At 45.0% G+C, this 22,460-nt stretch overlaps 1 protein-coding gene across 3 annotated transcripts in view; it reads left to right on the top strand.

Moving 5' to 3' along the window:
* The first annotated feature begins 1,442 nt into the window (after nt 1–1,442).
* The window catches only part of TRMT9B (tRNA methyltransferase 9B (putative)), a 76,290-nt gene continuing 55,272 nt past the window's right edge, over nt 1,443–22,460 (top strand). Inside the window, exon 1 of one of the 3 annotated variants that reach the window (XM_003984641.5) lies at nt 1,443–1,839. The gene's annotated coding sequence lies outside the window, so the exon portion shown is untranslated. Of the gene's footprint in view, nt 1,840–1,906; nt 2,025–22,460 lie in introns of those variants that run through there. The other 2 variants (XM_019828348.3, XM_019828349.3) reach the window with 2 other exon arrangements.

The following is a 22,460-nucleotide window of genomic DNA, read 5'->3' as shown; positions in this document are numbered from 1 at the left end:
CCTAGTGCACCGCTAGAAGATGGCACGGGACGTCACAGTGTCAAATATATGTATCTTGCACTCAAGGACGTATTGCGGTTGCATCTCCATGGAATAGAAATAAAAATCACCAGTGGCACTTCAGTGGGCTGGGATCCAGCTCAAGAAAAACATGTGAAATCAGGCTCATGATTTTTCCCCCTTTTAAATGCGAAAGGGAAACTTCTACAGAAAAAGGAAACGTCGATTTGATTCTCCTGAGCATGGAAATACCCAAGTAAAGGTTCCTTCCCCTACCCCAATATAGTGCTGCACTGGCAAATTATTTCAGAATCACAAACTATGTATGCTGATCTCCACCCACCCTCTTAGTAGTACCTTAAATATACCAGTGTCTATGGGAGCCCTAGAGTAGCGCCCCCCCCCACCCCGAGAATTTTTTTTTTTTTTTTTTTTTTTTTTTGTAATGCACAGGCTTCTGACAACTAGTGAGTTGCTTACTAATAGGGGTTGAAGATTATCACACCAAGGACTTGGCAGAAAGTAGTTAAACCCTATTGTTACAGAAGCAAGAGGGTGTGCATGGGGCAGACGTGTCCAATTTTAGACACAAACTTCTAACCTAAATTCCATCCCTCCTTCTGATAGATGCTATTTTGATGGGGTTAGTTTTGCAAAACTCTTTGAACAGGTTAAGCATCCCATTTCAATGACAAGATCTGGAGACTAAGCATTGGCACCTCGGACTTCGGTTATCCCAGAAACCCAACAGGCACATCTCCGTTGAAGTAGGTGGTTGCAAAAATCAAAGGAGAAAAGAGGCGCTAAAGCGTCACGTTGTTGTCACCCCCAGGTACCGCGTTGCTGTGCTCCGGGCCGGCCAGGTGTACTCCCCTTGGCGTCCTCTCCCACGTAGGACCGGCCACGCCGGGAAAGGCTGATGCGCAGAGCCTGGGAAGGAGGCAGGAAGGTCACCCCCATCCCCGGGCCGGGCGGGAGCGGCAGAGCCTCACTTCCCGGGAACGTTCGGGCGGGGCGTCCCCAGGGCACTGGGTTGGGAGGCGACACTCCCCCGGCTCCGCTCCGCCGCCCCTCCGAGGCCGTCAGTCCTCCCGGCCTGGAGGCGCCGCCGGAGCCCAAGCGCCGCCTCCGGAGAGGTGAGGGCGGGTCGGGGAGGCGGGGACGGTGAGGGGGGCGGGGAACCGCGCGCCCGGGGCCGCAGGCGGTCGCCCAGCTACTGTCGCGGAGCCCGCCCGAAGGCCCCCGAGCCCCGGGAACGGAGCTTCCCGCGCAGGGCGCGCGCGCGCGGAGGAGGGCGCGCGAAGCCTGGACCCGGGCGGCGGCGGGAGGAGCTCGCGGAGGGGGCCAGCCCCGAGCTCCGCCGCCGAGCCGCGGCCCGGGAGGCCGCGGGGCCCTCGCCGTAACTTCTCTTTGGAAGCCCCGGCAGGGCGGGCGCGCGCTCCCACTCGGGCACGCGCGTCCCGGAGCCCCCCTCCCCCCCGCGCGCGCTCCGTCTATTTTTCCCTACCGCTTTCGCTCTCACACTCTAAAATAGGTCAAGGGGTGGAAGTTACACCTGGTACGGCCCCCGGCTCTGATGCAAAAGCAGCTTTTTCTCCCTGGCTCCGGGAGAGCGTTGCAACTATTCGGTTCGGTAGAGTCTCCCGCCCCCATACCGTGCAGAAAGCGCCGGCGACCGTGGCGCTGACAATGGTCCGCAGAGGGGAGCGGCGGCGAGCCTCTTTCCCACCCTAGTTCTGCCCGCCCTACGCCCGCCCTCCCCCAGCACGCGGGGAGTCGGGGGCGCGACAGGTCGCTTCGCGCGCTCGGGTCCCCTGTGTCCGGGGTCTGACCGCCTAGGTGAGTTCGTGCTCTCTTCCTCTGTCGTTCCGGGCGCCGAGAGTGACCTGTTTACCTTGAAAACTTAGACGTGATCAAAACAGGCGAGCCTGCCATGCGGCAGGGGATTGCGGGATGTGCTTCAGATGTTAACATCGGATAAGTCAGAACTCAGAGATTCAGGGGACATGTTTAGTGTCTTAAAGGTGAAAATAGATTTCTGTTTTCACGGAGTACACGTGTATCTCTCCCTTTAGAAGCTACCACTTGGGAATTGATTTTTAACTAGCAGGAGACAGTGAGCTAATAACTTAAACCCAGAAAGTTGGTCAGAATATTTTTTAGGTGATGTGAAAGAACTTATGGACATAGTCAAAGCTGACAACAAAAAACACAGTTTAAGAAGGAATTTCAAAACGGGATGCTAGGATTTGTGTAATATTGCTCTAGGTGTATCTCGTGGTATTACCTGGGTTCTTTGTGGTAAATATCATAAGGATAGAAACGCTTTATGTAGAAAGAGGGTAAGGCTGTAAATATCTACGTGCAAAGCTTTATATCAGTTGATATGCATTGATTTAAATGTACATTGAACGTTTCCTGTGGGCAGAGAGCTAGAAGATATCTATATCGTTTTGAGGTTAAGGTTATTAGCAATATTACAGGCAAATGATTGACATTTAACTCCTCCTTTCAGCTGTTGAATGTAATACTATTCGTGTGGCTCATTAACTATGGAATCCTTGGCGTTACTGTCTAATGAATGGTTAATTCCGTTTGAAGTTTAGATTGTGGATTTTTCTGTCCTTGATGCCTGACTGAACATGCAGTGTAAAGAACTCTCCAGTGTTGGTGAGGGATCTTGAGAGGACCTCAGAGGAGAGGGTTGTTTGCAGAGAATGAAAGCGACTCCCTGATGGCCACGGATTGCACATAACTTCTTTTAAAGGAGACCTTGACAAGTTGGAAAGTGTTTCCTCACTAAGGAGACCACTCCAGAGACAACTGCTTTGTGAATGCATTTGGTCAGATTTGAAACTGGAGCTCCCTATAGGCTCTTCTTGTCATTCAAAAGAAAGCCTATTTCTAGAAAGGTTCAATTATTGTATGACGTTCTCTGGAAATTATTTGTCCGTGTGTGTGTGTGTGTGTGTGTGTGTGTGTGTGTGTGTGTGTGTGTGTTGCTGTAGCTAAATCACCAAGGTAGTCAAGGTTTTAACAAAAATTTTACTTACCAGCGGGATGTGAAACTGAAAATACTATGTCTGCATGGTTAATTCTGTTTTAAAATGGAGGGGCATGGGGCGCCTGGGTGGCGCAGTCGGTTAAGCGTCCGACTTCAGCCAGGTCACGATCTCGCGGTCTGTGAGTTCGAGCCCCGCGTCAGGCTCTGGGCTGATGGCTCGGAGCCTGGAGCCTGTTTCCGATTCTGTGTCTCCCTCTCTCTCTGACCCTCCCCCGTTCATGCTCTGTCTCTCTCTGTCCCAAAAATAAATAAAAAAACGTTAAAAGAAAAAATTTTAAAATGGAGGGGCAGAGGTGCTTCCCAAATAAATCTTAAGTCTCTGTTTATGTGTATTTTCTAAAGCCAAATCTTGCTGGAGATTAAGAGGACTCTAAAGAAGGTATTTCTGGCGGGTAGATATGTGAATACTTATATGCATGTCACTATAAATAATTCATATGCACCTTTAGAAAACTAGTATCCAAAATTTGAAACACATGATGAAGGTTCTATCACTCTATCCTTTACAAAGGACCAGTCAAGCTTGGCGATATACAGGAGAAAAAAATGCAACTAAATCTTTCTTTACTGCATGGTGATGTTCTGATTTGTATTTTAAATAGGAATTGAGTCAAGCTCTCATTGTCATTTAGCCCTGGGTATAATGCATTGTTGGTATGAGGCTGTCAGCACTTGTCTGTGCAATCTTATGTTCCTACCTGTAGGGAAAGTGAGAAGGCGCTCTGAGAAGACAGGTATGGAAGTGTTAAGATGCCAGGGATTTATTTAAGACCACACCGAAGGAAATAAAAATGGAGCCTGATTGTGGTATAGCTTGGTCCCTGGAAGGTCTGCAAGTGTGGTGGTGCCACATGGCCAATTGAATGTCCTTCGGTTTTTGTGATTTTCTTCTCTTGATGTCGTAAGAGAGTACGTCGTGTAGAACCCCTAGCTAAGAGGTATCCAAGAGGAGTCGACGGCTTTCTCTCTGGCTACTCACTTCCCAATCAGGCAAACTTCTAACCACTCAAGAGAAGGAATTCAGAGCGAGCACTGGAATACCTGGAGTGAATCCCATCTCGGGGCCATTTCCTCACCTGTGAAATGGCGATAATGAGCCTTCCCGATGTGGTTGGGAGAAGCGCATGGAGTAATTTGTAATATCGAGTGTGCGGTTAGCACGCTGTGAGCAGTCGTATTAGGAGGAGAAATGTGTTGCCCTAAATGTCATCTCCGGGGGGCTATGGAGGGGTTGCTGCGTAACTGACAGGAGAACCGAACGTGCAGGCGAACGGGCCATTCTCCTGTCCTGGTGTATTCTGTATGCTCTCACAGTATACACTATAGTATATGCTAGGCTCCTAGTAGTTAGTCTTTTGGGAGCTAGAGGCTCACCCTGTCAAGCCTGCATATCTTCTACCTTACGCAGGCCTTTGGCTTATCTAGGGTTAAAGACATTACCTGCCGTGGTGTTTGGAAATGATGATGACACAGTACGGGGAGGGAGAGATGACCAGTTGGAATTCTAAAATAGAATTTAAACATTAAATTGGCTAGTTTCTGTTAATGCCATTAGAAGTATGGCCCTCCTGGGGCGCCTGGGTGGCTCAGTCGGTTAAGCGGCCGACTTCGGCTCAGGTCATGATCTCGCGGTCCGTGAGTTCGAGCCCCGAGTCGGGCTCTGTGCTGACCGCTCAGAGCCTGGAGCCTGTTTCAGATTCTGTGTCTCCCTCTCTCTGCCCTTCCCCGTTCATGCTCTGTCTCTGTCTCAAAAATAAATAAACGTTAAAAAAAAAAAAAGAAGTATGGGCCTCGTAAAATGATAATAGTTTCTAGTTTTCCCATGGACAGTTACATAGTTTACAATGGAGCATTTGGACTTTGGGGGCGAAACAGCCATAGCATTCGTTTAGCTTTTCACTTGTTCAGCACTGTCTAGGCACCTAAGGCACTATGCTGAGCCTTCAGAATACCATAGCAAGAAAAACAGACCTAACTTTTCAGGGAACACCTGTCTGCTGGCATACATACGTAAACCTGTAATTACACCGGTGCTCGTGCTAGGCAGGAAAAATGTCAAGGGCAGAAACAGGGAATTTGACTTGTGAAGGGAGGGACGTCAGGAGTGCTTGCTTAAGGCGGTGGCGGTGGGGTTGTGAAGGACGGTCCTTGAGGAAGGAAGAGCATTTGATACGGAAGGAACAGCGCCTGCGAAGACTGCATGCACATGTATACTGTAGGGGTGGGCCAAGGAGAGCCAGGTATCTATGAGGAAGGGACAATGTTGTGAATGAGGCTGGAACAGCAGGCCTGGGCTCTGACACACATTTTCTCATCTTTTATACTAAGGATTATGGTCTCAGAACTCTTGTTTTGTGTAAGCAAGCATCTTAGGCTCTCAGACTACTCTAATGCATTATACAAAAGATATTTACAATCATTTTTTGAAGCTGATCAGAGCCTAAACCGATATGTACCATGATTGACTAGTTTGTCAGCTCTTTGCATTACTAATTGTCTGACTTGAAAACCACTGGGATTAATTTTCTCTTGAAAAATCTAACAGATTTTTGTTTAATATACACATTTTGTAGATTTCCAGCTATCCTACACACACATCTGTGTCCTATATACAAATTTATTTGTGTATTTCCATTTTGTGTATTTCCAGCTATTCTCTCTCTATATGCATATATACACAAACATTTATGGGTTATACATATTTACCCAGTTTGAATTTATATGTCTATTCAGTAGCTATAGGGACAGAGTCACGTGTATTTCACCCAGGGAAAGGCCTCCTGAGTGTGTATGTGAGAAGCCTGAGCCCAGCTCTGAGAAGCTGTGAGCTAGGCCTGCAGAGCAGGGGCAGGAAGCAGCATGTATCCTTGGTGGACGGCTCTCCAGCACCATCCAGGCAAGGTCAGGGAAAAATCTGGCATAGGCTTCTCTTCACCATATGCGTGCTTTTATTCACCGTTATTCCCTGTTCTCATCTCCCTTCTTTCTCCTTCCTCTTTCCCCTGTCATTTTTTTTTCCTTAATGTTTTTTTCTTCTCTCTCCAGGGGTCCCCAGAATTATTTCTCAGCCCTCATAACTATGCTTTGGCTTTAACCTCAGGCCCTGCAGTGTTGGCCCTCACTTGGGTAGTTCTGGATGGTATGGCCCTTGATCTCCTCCCTGTTCTTAATGTATAACTGTATGTGTCAGATGGGCACAGACTTTGTCCCTTTGGCAGTTCTTCCCAGGCATCAGAACTAATGTCTTGTGCACTGAATTCCCTCATCTCTCCCTTCTTCCCTGTTGAGGGAGGCTGCAGATAATAGAAACTATCCTAGTTGCTGTAAGCAAAACGGTTTTTGTATGGGAGTTAGGTGTTGACAAGGTTGGAAGAAGAGGTTGCAGCTGAAAGGGGAGAAGAGGATCCAGGCTGAGCTCTAGGGGCGACACCCAGACAGCACAGCGGAACTGCCCCCCCCCCCCCAAGGCTGCTGCTGTCATTGCCAAGGGATGAAGGTTGGGAATCAGAGCCACCACTGGAGCTATTGACAGTCCAAGGCACAAGTGATCAGATTAGCTGCTTACAAAGTGCAATTCCACACAGGAAGCCAGTGACTGAACACAGCTACTAATGACAAAAACAAGCTAGCAAACATATATATATATTTTTATATACCCTCTCCCTCCCTTCTCATCCAGCTCATCCCATGGGCAGAACCTGATCAGTGCCCAGAACCCTAGCTGCAAGGAACTCTGGGAAATGTAGTTTACACCTTTCCAGCCTCCACAATTGAGGAACGCACACTTGAAGGAGACTGGAATGAAAGCTGAGTGACACCCCATCACGTCTTACATATCTAAAACATATTTCATCAGAGCCTGAGCTAGCATATTTCATTCAAAGCAGGTAGATGATATATTGTAAGAATCCAAAAAGGATCTGGTTGCTAACCAATTTCCATTTCAAACAGATGGATATGATAGTCATTATAGTTGAAATTGCTGGAAAAAGCATCAAGCAAATAAATAACTAAAAATTACCAAGTGCCTGCCTCTGCATGTGGTTCTATCTGAATACGAAATAATATTCCTTTGTTCTGGTTTAGTAATCAAAGTCAAATACCAGGAGAATTGATTTCTAAAAAAGTCCTCCCCACCAAAGTCCCAGATAGGCTATGTTTAATGCATAGCAATACAAAGGAAGAATTCAGGGCGTGATAACAGAAATTATAGCTCCTGGCAGGCTGGCTCTTTCATTAGATGAGTTATCTGTGTCTCTATGTTTCTACTAAATCTTTCTTTCCTCTATAATTTTAATGTGCTTTTTTTTTTTAAGGATCATAAAGATAGAAATGACCTGTTAATTGGAAATTAAATAAGAGTATTGACTGTAATAACATATTTCATACCCTACTTGCCAGATTCTGTTTTTGCAAACCATTAAAGTAAATATGATGGACTCTCTACTATTACTAAGTCATAAATGATCATTCATCGGCAGTCAGAAATTCCATTGGCATATCTAAGACTTAATCTTGATTACTGAATGCAATCATTTTATATTTGCCTCTGATATTTGGAGTTAGAAAATGAAAAGAGTAGCAAAAACAAATAGGGTAACTTAGTGAATTTGTCAGTCTATCATATCTATTTTTAATTGATTTTTATGTCTCAACAGGCAACACTCCATTCAGATATCTGGTAGGTGGTGAAAGCATTTAAATGCAGAATTACAAATGCTGCCTGGGGTAAACCACACTCTAATATGAATACATTCTTTCAAGTCCAGTGGTGACACCGAGTTTAGCCATCCCACCCAAGCCACCAAAACTAAACCTATGAAAATAAACACAGGGCTTTTGCTCTGTAAATGCAGCTTCAAGACAAATCCACTGTCCTCCCTCCTGAGCCCCCACCTAAGCCCCACACATAGTGTATTCTCAGGAGGGAAGTGTTTGTATCTAATATTACACTATTGCTTGATTAATTATAAGGGAAAGTAAGTAGTATTAATCTATGTTAGAGTAACACATTATGATCTCCACTTCCCGCTTCCCACAGTTTTTCTCTTTCCTTCCTATTTGAGCAAACATTCAAGAGAAAAATCTGGATTTCCCTCTCCCTGGGTTATAAGGGGGATGAGTTCTTGTCTTCAGCTATATGGAGCGTAGTGGCAGGTTAAGTTGTAGGACACAACTCCTTTTATGGACTGAAAATCAGGGGCACCTGAGTGTCTCGGTTAAGCGTCTGACTTTGGCTCAGGCCACGATCTCACGGTTCGTGAGTTTGAGCCCCGCGTCGGGCTCTGTGCTGACAGCTCAGAGCCTGGAGCCTGCTTCCGATTCTGTGTCTCCCTCTGTCTACCCCTCTGCCGCTTGCACTCTGTCTCTCGCATTGTCTCAAAAATAAATAAACATTAAAAAATTTTTTTTAAAAAAGTCAAAATGATCTGGCCACCTGGGTGGCTCAGTTGGTTGAACCTCTGACTTCAGCTCAGGTCATGATCTTGCGGTTGTTGAGTTCGAACCCCGAATCAGGCTCTGTGTTGACAGCTCAGAGCCTGGAACCTGCTTTGGATTCTGTCTCCTCTCTGCCCCTCCCCCGCTTGCTCACACGTGCTCATGCTCTCTCTCTCTCTCAAAAATAAATTAAAAAAAATCAAAATGATCTTTTGATTTTCTAAGTGTATTATAAAGTGGAACATCCAAACCTGAACTCACTCTCTGGTTGGATCATCAATGGGCCAAATTGAAGCAGGAAGTGGGTAGAGAAGGCATGGTTTTTTGGTGTATTTTTTAAAGCAGAATTTGAGGACAATCAAGCAAGACGAGTATTTGAACATCATTGAGTGATCTGTTTACTCACTGTCTCAAGATGTATCTATTAAGAACCTCCTTTGTACCATGATTGGTGCTGGGTGCTAAAGATACGCAACTCTTCCTTTGAGAGACCGACACTCACTCTGGGGGAGACCGTCAGAAAGGGTTTTGGCAGGTAAAATGGTGCTCTTATGGTGAGGATGGAGAACTGTGGCTTTCTCAAAGAAAAAGTGGGGTATTTTCTGATCGTTAAGGTGAAAAGCAGAGTTAATTGAAACAGACGTATCTCTGACTTCAAAGACTGTCTGCTGCTCTCTTTAACAACAGCAAAACAACAAAACGGCAGCCAAAAGAGGCAACTGTCTCGGACTGGGCCTTTTGTCTGCTCCCTTGAACCTGCAGAAATTGAAAGGAGCTTGTCAAAAGTTAGAGGGTTTTGGCTTAAAGAAATTATGAGTTTGTAAAGAAAGAGGACTGCTTTTGGTACCTTAGTCAGCGTTCAGAAAGTAATCTACATGGCGCCTGGGAGGCTCAGTCATAAGCATCTGACTTCCGCTCAGGTCATGATCTCACAGTTCCTGAGTTCGAGTTCCACGTTGGGTGAGCTCCAGCCCTGCTTCTCGTGAGCCCTGCTTCTCTCTCTTTCTCTTTCCCTCTTTCTCTCCCTCTGCCCCTCCTGGGATTCTCTCTCTCTCTTTCTGCCCCTTGCTCACTTGTGCCCTCTCTCTCTCTCTCGCGCGCGCAAAAAAAAAAGGGGGGGGGGCAAAATCTATTAGAAATAAAAATTAAAAATAAATAAAAAAAGAAAGTAATGTATAATCTTTAAAAAATGTTAAGGGTGGCAGCAAGGAAAGGGGGACCTCCGTCCTATCAGGGACTTCTGTCCTACGACCACAAGAATTTGAATTCAATTCCAAAAATGGGCTTGGAAGTAGATTTTCCCCCAGAACTTCTGGATGACAGCTCACCCTGGCTGATATCTTGATTTCTGCTTTGTCATATCCTGAGCAGAAAACTCAGGCCTGTTGTTCCCAACTTCTGATCTACAGAACTGTCAGCTAATAAATGGGTGTTGTTTTAAGTTAAAAAAAACAAAGATCAGAACCCCTAACATTCTGTAGGCCATTGAATTTATAGAGTAATTTGAGAAAATGCAGGTGCATTCTGAATGTTCAGACATTTGCAAATGAGAATGGCCATGCGATGATTTATGCGATTATGAAACAGATCTAGGGGGACTATATGACTTCTTGTTCAACCTGGGACACTGTTAAAGGTGAAAGGGGTACTATTAACGAGTGCCCTGGGCAAAGAAGCAGAAATGGGGACTTAGGCCAGCAAACCAAGATTCATGGTCACCCAAGATTGAGACGCTCGTTGTATAACATTATTGCATTAACTGCAATATTGATTTCTTAGAGATTGTGGTAAATATATACATAATACTTTCCATTTAAACCATTTTGAAATGTACAGTTCAGTGGCATTAAGTATATTCATATTTTTGTGCAAGTATCATTCGTCTCTAGAATTTTTATCATGTGATCGTTGTGCAGTGCTGAAACTGTACCTATTAAGCAGTAAGTCCTCGCTCACCTCTCCCCTTCACTCCTGGCAACCACCATTCTACTTCCTGTCTGTGAATTTGGCTACTCCAGGGACCTGACATTAGTGGAGTAATAAACTACCTGTCCTCGTGTAGCGAGCTTATTTCACTTAGCGTAACGTCCTCAGGTCTTATCCGTGTTGTAGCATGTATGAGGGTTTCCTTTCTTTTTAATGAGGAATATTTTTCCAAGGGTATGTATTTCCACATTTTGTTGATCCATTCATTCGTAGGCGAACACTTGAGTTTGGCGATTGTGAATAATGCTCTCGTGAGCCTGTGCAAAGATCTCTGTGAGCCCTTGCTTTCCCTTCTTTTCCATTCACAGTATTGAGTTGTAAATGAGGAAATTAAAAATGGAGGGAAAAAGAGCATTCTTTTCCTTGACAGGCTCTTTCTGTTCATCCTTCTGTCAGACTGGAGTCCCGCTATGCCTCTATAGAACTCAGCAGAAAAATCAGCGGTTGCAGATAATCTAAAGAAACTGCCTGCTGGAAAAAAAAGCATGCACAGGCTCAAATTCCATCTCCACACAAGGAAGAAAGCTAGTTTTTCTGTCTTCACTACCATATGCATTGATCATGGATTTTGCAAGTGAAAAGGGCTGGCATCTAGAACATCAGAATCTGAGTCAAGTCAGTGGCCTTCAGCGGCACAAAGAACCAGGAAATCAGCAGCAGGAGACTGAACAACAGAAGGCTCCATGTGACCAAGAACATCTTTGTAACACAGGGGAATGAACTTCCTGGAAACAGGCAACAGAACCAACCAACGGCCATCTGTTGATTTGGAAGCTGAGATGAAAGGAGACAGGCTACAGGACTGTGGGCCTTCCAGATACTGAGAAAAATGTTCTTTTGGCTGTAGAAGTAGATATCAGAAAGTCAATGTCAAGAACATTGGTACATCTGATCTCAGCTTAGATAATCCCTTTTTATAACTTAAAAAAATTTGTTTAATGTTGGTTTATTTTTGAGAGAGACAGAGATGGTGTGTGAACAGAAGAGGGGCAGAGAGAGAGGGAGACACAGAATGTGAAACAGGCTCCAGGCTCTGAGCTGTCAGCACAGAGCCCAACGCAGGGCTCGAGCCCACGAACCGTGAAATCATGACCTGAGCCGAAGTCAGACACTTAACTGACTGAGCCACCCAGGCGCCCCCAAAGTATAACTTTTTACCTGAAAATTTAAGCACCTTTATTTCCACTAGGGATTTATAGTCCTGGAAAGTAATGTTGACATGTCTGGAACGAATAAGGGATTGCCACCTCTCCCTCTCTAAGTCTCTGTGGCAGATGTCAGCCCTCTCTGGAGTCAATAAAAAAACGAATTCATTTGTAACACCTTGAAGGAACTTGATAAACTTTTGGTCATTAGTAATAACCAAGCTTCAGAAAATACATCTGCAGAGGTTAATCTGCCAATCTCTCAGAAATGGTAGCTGAGAGCCCAATAGGTATTAAGGAGCTTTGACAAAAATGGACCCAAAGTGAATATCTTACAGCTTTCCAGAATGAAGAGTGCCCACAAGTCTGTTCTCACCAGACGGCAGCTGTATCAGTGTGGACTGAAATATTAACAGGCAAGTCCACACGAAAACCTGCACACGGACGTTTGTATTATAAACACTTTTAAACTGCAAATAACCAACACATCCTTCAGCAGGTGAATAGATCAACAGTGGTATATCCATATGATAGAATGATATCCAAAGATAAAAGTATCTTTTAAGCCATGGAAAGACATGGTGGAACCTTAAATAAATATTGCTAAGTAAAAGAAATCAGTCTGAAAAGGCTAGATACGATATAATTCCAACTGTATGACATTCTGGAAACAATAGTGTGTGATTCTGGACTGAGACAATAAAAAGGCCAGTGATCGCCAGGGATTTTTTGAGGGGGGAGAGGAGATCAATAATGGAGCACAGGGGATTTTTAGGGCAGTGAAACTATTCTGAGTGGTACTATAATTATGGACACGTGACATTTTGTATTCAGCAAAACCCACAGAACAGTACAATACAAAGAGTGAACCCTGATATAAACTATGGGCATTTGTTAATAATAATGTATCAATATTGGTTCCTGAGTTTTAACTGATGCTTCCCAGCAATGCAAGATGTTAAATTAGAAATTGCATAAACTACGTCTTAAAAAAGTAATGCACACTTTGCCTGCTGCTAGAATAGAAGATGCTGAAACTGTTACCTTCAGGGGTCCAGGTGATGGCATGTCAAGTGTAGGGAACATAGCTCCAAGTCATTGAAATGAATAAATGAGAGTTCTGTCATTTGTTCCCAGCTGAAACAGCTAATCAGCTACACTGAACCTGAAGTGCAGGCTGCTCACCCAGGCTCTCAGCAGGTGAGGAGGATGCACGCAATGAGACTTCTGAACAAACTACTTCCTTTCCATAGTGGTTAAAGACTTGGGTCGGTGGAGGCGGGGTGGGGGGTGCGGCGCCTGGCTGGCTCAGCTGGTTGAGCATCCGACTCTTGATTTCAGCTCAAGTCATGATCTCACAGTTTGTGGTTTCAAGCCCTGCATTGGGCTCTGTGCTGACAGCATGGAGTCTGCTCGGGATTCTCTCCACCTCCCCCCCCCCCCCGCCCCTCCTCTGCTCTCTCTTTCTCTCTCAAAAATAAATAAATATTAAAAAAAAATTTTAATTTAAAAAAGACTTGGGTCCGTGCTCACAGAATCCATCGATGGGCCTGAAACCAGAGGAAATGCTGGTCTTGAAGCTGCACAGCCAATCACCTAGTCCCTCCAACTGTCTGCCATTAATTTTCCCCACTGCAGACATTGACTGGATTCTCCATGCTGGCTCTCTTCCACAGGAAGCTCTTAAGGCCTTGCATCAAGTTGGCAGAAATGCAGACGGAGCTCTTCTTGCTTTTGTAGTGAGGCATGCTATAGTTCCTACATAAGTATGGCAAAGTGGGCTAGACCATACACCTTAAAAAAGCTATATAGATACCCACGCACACCCAGATGTATGCAGCATATAGAAACCAGCGAGCAGAAGGTCGAGCTGGATATGTTTAAAGATATTTTTTTTAGCCAAAGTAATCTGTGACCTTTTGTCTGATAATTTGTCCTACTCATGCACATTTGGGCCTCTTGAAATGTACTGGCAGTGCGTGCATACGAAAGCTTTTTGTTCTTACGAAGATGATATAGCCTTGCGTAAAACTGATGGTTTTATGGGGCGCATATCACCTTACAGTGACAGTGGATCTTTGACAAGCAGAAGCCACTAGAAATCGCACCACTGGTAGAGCTGAAGGCAGGTCAGCGTAATACTGGCTCTCTGTGCTGCAGGCAGGGTATGCCCTCTTGACTCAGCGGTGAGCTTGTAAACTTTCAAGCAAACAGTTTGGTGTTTTGAATGATTCCCAGTGCTCTGTGTGTTATGATTCATCCACTAAAACAGGACATCGAAGAATACTTGAACAATAAAGCAGTGGAGGAAAACTCTGTTCTATTTTGACCTGGAAATTTTGATCATAGGTAAACAGTAATCACTAAAGCATTTATGCAGGTTATTGACTACTTTGTGCACCAACTACTCCGGACAAAGCCTGTTTTCCTGGATCTGTTTATTTAAACTAGACTACAGTGTGGTAAGCTGGGCCACTGGGCTTGGAGAATCAGTACATGTGGATTCTAGTCCTTCGTCCTTGAGAAACACAAGGGCGCCCGGGTGGCTTAGTCAGTTAAGCGTCCTTTAAAAACTCACAAATGTTTTGTTTTTTGTTTTTTTTTCCTTAAACAGTTGGGTCTCAAGTATTTATAAGTGACCCTAATGGCATTAGTTTTCACCTAGATGACATAGAGCCTAAACCTCTTTCCACACGCAGCTGACGTTTTCCTCGACCCCACCTCAGCACGATGCTATTCCCTGTTGGCCTTTATACCCTGCCCGCCCTCCTCCCAGGTCTTGCTCAGGATCGGGGCCCTTGACTGGGGCAGCACGTTAGCTGTGCCAGGCTTCCTGCCTGCTGGATGACCAGCGGCTTCAGAAAGAGTACGTTCTGGTCCGTGTGCTAACGGTCAGTCCCGGGGGTGCCAGCGGAATGACCATCCCGTGCAGTGCAACCACAGCTGTTCTGAGGCCTGTGATGCTGCTGTAAAACCTGGTGATGGAAGCCTGTGGCAGGAAAACCCGAGAGACTGTTGAGATGGAGTGGTGTTCCAGGGCAGGGAGGCCGCGGCGGGTTGACAGGCGAAGGAAGGCCAAGGAAGTAGGCAAGGCTCGCGGGCCCCTCTTGGAAAGGAGGAGAAGGGGCGTCTAACGCTGGCAGGCGGATGCAGGGTTGGGCGTGGCTTGTCTTGGTGTGCGGTTTTCTGTTCCCGGTTCAGGAGAGGAGACGGGTGGCTGTGTGGGCGAGGACAGGAGGCCACGGGGGGGGGGGGGGGGGGGCTGCATTGAGACAGAGGGTTGGCTGACGGCCAGGAAAGAGGAGCTCAACAGAGAGATGCTGGCCCTTGAGAGGCAGCTGGTAATCGTGGGGGGCGCGGGATGGACAAGACTTGGGGTGGCAAGGAGGGAAACTGAAGAAATGTGCATTTTCTCAGCAAGGTAGGAGCAGAGTTAGCCTGATAAGGTGCTATTTTGTCAGTATCTCAGGTTTTTCCGGGGAAACTGAGTTAGGTTCCCAATGTAAACAATAAAACTTTAAGCTTTGGTTTTATATCTACTTGCCCATTTGGGGCCCTCACTTTCTTGTGCATGAGCTCTGCACCATCTAATTTTCTAACAATTTAGGAGGCCATAAAACAAAGATCAGGTGACTGAAGCAGACTATTGGCCTTTTTCTGAGGAAAAGCTACATTAAAAAACCCCAGTCAGGCGTCTGAGTGGCTCAGTCGGTTAAGCGTCCGACTCCCGATTTCAGCTCAGGTCAGGATCCCCGGGTCTTGAGATCAAGCCCTGCATGGGGCTCTGCACCCAGCATGAGGCCTGCTTGGGATTCTCCCTCTCCCTCTGCCCCTCCCCCGCTCCTCGCTTGTGCACAGCACACTCTCTAAAAACAAAAACAGAACCAAAAACCTCCGCTCATTACTGTTATTTTCACCGTTGGTGCTTTTTAAAAACTACCTTTGTAAAATATTGTTAATTCACCTTTTTTTTTTAATTTTTTTTTTCAACGTTTATTTATTTTTGGGACAGAGAGAGACAGAGCATGAACGGGGGAGGGGCAGAGAGAGAGGGAGACACAGAATCGGAAACACGCTCCAGGCTCTGAGCCATCAGCCCAGAGCCTGACGCGGGGCTCGAACTCACGGACCGCGAGATCGTGACCTGGCTGAAGTCGGACGCTTAACCGACTGCGCCACCCAGGCGCCCCTAATTCACCTTTTTTTAACCTTTCGTGTTTCAACATCATGGGAACTGGGGGTGCGTGTTACAGCTGATGGTGTACCATCAGCTTTCTTGGCAAAATAATTGTGCCTATGACAAAATAGAAGGTGTCTTAGTCAGGATGGGCTACCATAAGACTGGGTGGCCTCAACAATAGATACCTATTTCTCACAGTTCTGGAGACTGGAAGTCCCAGACTGAGGTCCCAGCCAATCTGGTTTCTGGTAAGAGCCCTCTTCCTGGCTTGTAGATGGCCACCTTCTTGCTTGTCCTCACATGACCTTTCCTCTATGTGCACATCAAGGGAGAGTTCTTCAGTGTATTTTCTTGGATTTTTTTTTTTTTAAGTAGGCTCCACACCCAACATAGGGCTTGAACTCTTGACCCCAAGATGAAGAGTCATACGCTCTACTGACTGAGCCAGCCAGGTACCCCTCTGCTCTGTTTTCTTATAAAGATATAAGGACATTAATCCTATTGGATTAGGGCCCCACCCTTATGACTTCATTTAATCTTAGTTACCTCTGTATATATAAGCCCCAGCTTCAAACACAGCCACATTGGGACTTAGAGCTTCGACATATGAATTTCGGGAGAGACACAAACATTTAGGCCGTGAAGATGGCATCCCAGATTCCATTAGGTGCTATATAGCCAGCACTAAGAAGGAGATAACTCCATCCGCCACAGGAGTTTCAGGTTAAATCTTTTGTCGTATTTATTTTTAATTTTTTAAAATTTAGAATCAGAACTCATACTGACTTTTTAAGGAGATTATGATAAAACCCTGCGAAGGTTAAAAAAAAATGGTATTTCTAATTCTAAATGAGAAATAATAGACTGTATCCTTATAGGCTTATCTCCGAAGAGACAAACACAGTTATAAAATGGGGGATGAAAATTGGAAAAAAATGAAACTTTCCAGAACAGTCTGGTTTATTCTGGGCACAGACTTAATAACTCCTGCTGCTAGGAGAGGTACAATTTACTGCCACAGCAAAGCTTAAAATGTCAAACATATTCTTACAAAACACAATGCAAGCTGCCTGCAAATTAGACCATTCTTTCAGCTGGCATGTCTCCTATTTCTGTACATCTTTCATAATTGCGGCACTTAGAACGGAGAGCCTCTGTGCGTGGTGTAAACATCCAAACCCTACCACCACATCACTTTTCATATGCATGAAGCAGGGGTGGGTCACTGCCTACAATACAGGGAACTCCAGGATCAGAGCTATTAGGAGCTCAGTGTCAAAGAAACAAAACTAGCGTTGAAGCAAAGGCACAGCAAGGAGAGTGTCAGGGAGCTCTGGTTACAAAGCAAAAGCCTGCCGAAGGCCAGGCTCAGAGGGCCAGGCCCCGGGGACTCAGCAGGAGGTCACCCGTGCTGCCAGCCTCTGCCAGCATCCAGGTCACGACTCAGAACCAAGGAGGCGGAAGAGTGATCAGTACAGATGTCGCCAAATTGGCTTATCCAGAAACGGTCAAGAAGTACTCAAAACCTAATCCCATTTAATGTAGATGCAGACACTCTCCTAAACCCCAGAGAGCAAAGTTCTCATACTCAGCCCCTATGTGACCAATTAAAAAAATGTTATTTGTAGGATATTTAGAAAGACAATAAAAATAGGTGGTACATGTTAGTAAGATTTACATAAAGGTGATTAAAATAAATAATATCTTTGTCAACCTCCGCTAGTTTCCATTTTTTAAAATTTTACAGGGAGAGAGGGGCAGAGGGAGAGAGAGAATCTTAAGCAGGTTCCAAGCTCAGCGATCCCGTGACCCTGGAATCATGACAGGAACCGAAATCAAGAGTCCGATGTTCAACCGACTGAGCCACCCGGGCACCTGAACCTCAGCTATTTCTAATGCTACATTATGTGATATAGGTTTTTATTAAAATTGATCTACATTGGGGGTGCCTGGGTGGCTCAGTTGGTTAAGCCTCCGACTTCAGCTCAGGTCATGATCTGTGAGTGACCTGTGAGCTCAGGTCATGATCAGTCAGCTCAGGTCATGGTCTGTGAGTTCGAGACCCTCATCAGGCTCTGTGCTGACAACTCGGAACCTGGAGCCTGCTTCGGATTCTGTGTCTCCCTCTCTCTCTCTGTCCTTCCCCCACTCATACCTCTGTCTTTCTCTCTCTTTCTCTCAAAAGTAAATAAACATTAAAAACAACCTTTTCTTTTAATTGATCTACATTGGAGTTCAGTCCGTATTTATTTAGCACAGGACTTCTCAGACTAACACAGGAGATGGATGGCGCATGCTAATCCCTTCCACCACTCTGGCTTCAGGGGGATGAATCATCCTCTCCGAGATGGGCTTAGCCTGTTTGTTCAGGAGTTGGGCACAGTGGGAAGGTGCCTGCTGGAGGACTCAGGGCCTCCTTTCTCCAGATCACAGGAGCGAGAAATTGAGTTCACAACATGTTCATTACCTTGTTTACCTTTTACAGTGTCTCTTTTGATTTTTGCATTATGCGAATATAATCCTCATACAACAAAACGCATTTTAGGATCACGTAGCATTCCTCATCAGTACAGACACCAGGGGTTAATGCTCCTGAGGTATGGGAGGTGTCCGTAATAAAATTCTAGATAGCATGAAAATAAACTTAAGGTACATGAAAAATCAGATCAAGAAGCAGGAATGTTCTATGGGTTTCATGTTAAAAAAAAAAAAAACTGCTTCACTCTAGGGTTCTGAGTAAATCATTTCCTGTATTTGTTTTCTCTCTGAAATGGTCATCTAAAGAGATATGTGTGGTGCCCGGAAATCTTTGCTGAGTTAAATTTAATACTGGTATGTTGGGCAAAAGCATGTGTAAAAAACCACCCAAAGGCTCAGGAATACATGGATTCCATAATGGGACCAAGCACTGTCACAGCTCTGTCTTCGCCTCAGGACCCTAAGGCATCAAAGTCTTGTGCTCGACTCCTGCTTTCCCCTACCATGTGCACACAGCCTGAAGCTCATCAGACCACAGTGAAGGTATAGGGACAAGGACAGTGACGATGTGCTCGCCCTAGAGGTTTTTCTTGTGATAGAACTGACATTAAAATGTTAACATTTGACCGATTTCAATTATATTGAACTTTTCTTCACTAATGCACTACACCTAAGTGTATTCCTTTCTACAGAAAGCTGCCCTTTCCCGGTGGTAATTTCTGGGGAAGACAAGGCCTCCTGAGTTTTCCACTTTTCTTGTTAATTAAGTGGGAAGCTGTCACTCTCATAGTATTAGAATCACGAATCCACTCAGAATGCCAGAAGAGTATTAAATACATTTTCAGAACACTGTCTTAATTCCATAGAGTGATTGTCAATATGAGCATAGTAACGGGGACTAAGCTGCTAACAAATTTTAAATTTGTTTTGAAGCACTGTTACAAGTCATTGTATAGGCTGAAGGACCTTGCGTGTAATACAGCTTCTCAAAAAAGACAATGATAAAGATGAGTTTCTATTTTATTTTTTTAAGTTTATTTATTTTGAGAGAAAGGGGGAGAGAGAGACAGTGAGGAGGGGAGGGGTGGAGAGAGAGAGAATCCCAGGCAGGCTCCCCACTGCCAGCACAGAGCCTCACGCGGGGCTCGATGTAGGGTACGAACCCACAAACCGTGAGATCATGACCTGAGCCAAAACCAAGAGTCAGATGCTTAACCCACTGAGCCACTCGGGCACCCCTAATGAATTTCTATTTTAAATGAGATGTCACCCCAAACACAAAAGACATACACACTAAAAGACTATAAAGGCCTGCAGAAGATGAGGCTGGGAAGAGGAACAGAGTGGACAGACCTTCCTGATTTTGGTTCCTTTAATCTAGAAAGCCACTGGCTTGCTCTGTGGAATTTTCCTCTCACAGGCAAACATTAATCCTTTAGAAATTTCTGATTGATTTGTCCTAGAGAGCTACTCTAGCTCCTAGTTCACTACCCAAATCTCTACCTGTTCTCTACTCTGAGGTCTGGGGACATAAGAAGAAATTCGAGTCTGGCATAGAATGTCAGTGCTTGAAAGTTATGTTGCACTTTGGGGATGTTAAAGTACGTTTCTATATGGCAGTCCGTCTTAGACGAGAAGGGCACTTTATACCTAAGACAAAGTAACACATGCCTGGAGAAGCTAAGCGACTTGCCCAAGGTCGCGCTGAAGTGACAGATCTGGGCCCTGGGTATTCTCGCAGTACAGTATTTTCCATCACACCAAAATGCCCTGAGTTCTACTTCTGAAGTTTTATTTGTGAGGTTTAATGTATTGATATTCCAGTTTTCGAGCTGCATATTTTATTGACTGAATGAATGTAAAGGAAAAACACGCTCCTGGGAGTCTTCTCTACTCCGAGTACAATGACTTCACCATTTCACTTCTCGCCAGATGTGATTCTGTGACAGCAGCCGGGTGCCCTACAATTTAACTCAGTTGCAAAAACATCTACCTGGAGATAGCCTCAGATCCCACACGTTAAGGGTTCAGTCCCACAAGATCCCCTGTCCCCCACATCAGGTGCCAATTACAAGTCCAGCTTGTCGCCTGTGCTTCTGACAGGCTATACGGGAGGTGTTCCCACAACCCCTTCTTGGATTAGATTAATTTGCTGGAGTAGCTCATAGAACTCAGGAAGACACTTTATCTACTAGATTACTGGTTTATTTTAAAAGATATAACTCAGGAAGAGCCAGAGAGAAGAGAGACTGAGGGCATGGCCCAGACCTCACTAAGGCGCCAAACTTCTGTCCCCTTGGAGATTGAGGTGTGTGCCCTCCTGACACATGCCCTCCTGACACTTGTCTACCAACATGGAAGCTCTCTGAACTGTATCCTTCAGGTTTTTTTGAAGGCACGATTGATGAAATCATTGGCCATTGGTATTTTTTTTCTTTCTAAGGTTTTACTTAAATTCAAGTTAGTTAACCTATAATGTAGTATTGGTTTCCAGAGTAGAATTTGGTGATTCATCACTTACATACAACACCCAGTACTCATCCCAACAAGTGCCCTCCTTAATGCCCATCATGCATCTAGCCCATCCCCCCCACCCAGTGCCCCTCCAGCAGCCCTCAGTTTATTCTCTATAGTTAAGAGTCTCACGGTTTGCCTCCCTCTTTGTTTTTATCTTATTTTTCTTTCCCTTCCCCTATGTTCATCGGTTTTGTTTCTTAAATTCCATATATGAGTGAAATCATTATGATATTTGTCTTTCTCTGGCTGACTTATGTCACTTAGCATAAATACACTCTAGACAGGAAACCAACAAAATCATAGAGAACACAGGCAGCAACCTCTTTGACCTCGGCCATAGCAACTTCTTTCTAGACACGTCTCTGGAGGCAAGGGAAACAAAAGCAAAAATGAACTATTGGGATTTCATCAGATGAAAAGCTTCTACACAGGAAAGAAAACAATCAACAAAACTAAAAGGCAACCTACAGAATGGGAGAAGATATTTGGAGATGACATATCGGATAAAGGGCTAGTATCCAAAATCTGTGAAGCACTTACCAAACACAACACCCAAAAATAAATAATCCAGTTAAGAAATGGGCAGAAGAGGGACATCTGGGTGGCTTAGTCAGTTAAGTGTCTGACTTTAGCTCAGGTCATGATCTCACAGTTTGTGGGTTCGAGCCCCACTTTGTGCTGACAGCTAGGAGCCTGGAGCTTGCTTTGGATTCTGTGTCTCCCTCTCTGTCCTTCCCCTGCTCACACTGTCTCTCTCTCTCTCAAAAATAAACATTAAAAAAATTATTGAAAAAAAAAAGAAATGGACAGAAGACACAGACACTTCGCCAAAGAAGACGTACAAATGGCCAACAAACACATGAAAAGATACTCAACATCACTCATCAGGGAAATACAAATCAAAACAACAATGAGATACCACCTCACACCTGTCAGAATGGCTAAAATTAACAAGTCAGGAAACAACAGATGGTGCCAAGGGTGCAAAGAAAGGGGAGCCCTCTTATGCTGCTGGTGGGAATGCAAACTGGTGCATCCACTCTGTAAAAGAGTGTGGAGGTTTCTTGGAGAGTTAAAGATAGAACTACCCAATGGCCCAGGAATCACCCTGCTAGATATTTATCCAAAGGATACAAAAATACTGATTTGAAGGGGCACATGCACCCCAATGTTTACAGTAGCACTATCAACAATAACCCAAATTATGGAAAGAGCCCAAGTGTTCGGTGACTGATGAGTGGATAAAGAAGATGTGGCATATGTACAATGCAAATTACTAAGCCGTCAAAAAGAATGCAGTCTTGCCCTTTGCAGTGACATGGATGGCCACTGATGTTTGAACTTAACCTCCGTTCCCTCTCTCTTCTCTGGAGGTCTGGGGGATGGGCATGTAGTTCCAACCCTCTCCTCCCCTGGCAAGCAGCCCTTCCTTCGGGGCTTTCCAAAGGTTACCTCCTTAACATAAACTCAGGTGTGGTTGAAAGGGGTTTGGTATTTATCAATAACAAAAGATACCCATTTCACCTTTATGCTCTGGAACCACTGCAGGAATATCTAGGGAAAAAAACTAAATATTACAACAAAAGATGTCCGCAAGGCTCTTATATAGGAAATTACAATGGTTTTAGGAGCTATGTGTCAGGAATAGTAG

This window comes from Felis catus, chromosome B1 (genome assembly GCF_018350175.1).
Source record: "Felis catus isolate Fca126 chromosome B1, F.catus_Fca126_mat1.0, whole genome shotgun sequence".
NCBI classification, from domain to species: Eukaryota; Metazoa; Chordata; class Mammalia; order Carnivora; family Felidae; genus Felis; species Felis catus.
This window is presented reverse-complemented; position numbering and strand designations above follow the sequence as displayed.